The following is a 975-nucleotide window of genomic DNA, read 5'->3' on the forward strand; positions in this document are numbered from 1 at the left end:
TAGTTCTGATAGCAGTGGAGGTAGTAGTAGTAGTAGTAGTAGTAGTAGTAGTAGTAGTAGTAGTGCTGATAGTAGTGGAGGTAGTAGTAGTAGTAGTAGGAGTAGTAGTAGTAGTAGTAGTGCTGATAGTAGTGGAGGTAGTAGTAGTAGTAGTAGTAGTAGTAGTAGTAGTAGTAGTAGTAGTAGTAGTAGTAGTAGTAGTAGTAGTGCTGATAGCAGTGGAGGTAGTAGTAGTAGTATTAGTGCTGATAGTAGTGGAGGTAGTAGTAGTAGTAGTAGTATTAGTGCTGATAGTAGTGGAGGTAGTAGTAGTAGTGGTATAGTCTTTCATTTCATCTGTTCACCAAAAAAGCGGGAATTTTCATAGATGTGGCACCTGCGCATTCCTATCTCGTAAATTCGTGAAAATCAACTGTTGTGATAATTTCAAGCTGATTTTTCAATAATATATTGGATATTTTAGTAAAAAAAAAACTCAGCCGTTTGCATCGTATAATAATCTAACATACAAGCACACGGAAAGACAAGCTTGTATCAAATAACAGTCACATCAGGCTCAAACGATCTATGATTTTTCAAATTAATATAATTACTCTCATTTCAGGTATATTAAAAGACATCTGGGTTTGCAAGTGCAAAGCAGAGCCAGATGTCACTTTATGTACCTGAATGAGATGAAATATGGGTGTCTGAAAGGCTAAAAATCGTCCGAGTATGATCAGACTATACTGTTTGATGTACAAGCTGTTCTTTCGTTATCTTCTGTGGTGTATTAATCATGCAAATCGGCATGTGTGCGGTGCATGTAAGAGGCAGGGCTTGAGGGTTTTTGTAAACACAAACATTCAAACATATCAATCTGAATGTAAAGTTGATCTTCATGCAATCATGAACTAACAATGCGCAAGTGTCACACTGACGTTCGCGAGAGTATAGGCGGAATGAAACACTGTTTACGTATACTATAGTTGTAGT

The sequence above is a fragment of the Eriocheir sinensis genome, chromosome 23, assembly GCF_024679095.1.
Source record: "Eriocheir sinensis breed Jianghai 21 chromosome 23, ASM2467909v1, whole genome shotgun sequence".
NCBI classification, from domain to species: Eukaryota; Metazoa; Arthropoda; class Malacostraca; order Decapoda; family Varunidae; genus Eriocheir; species Eriocheir sinensis.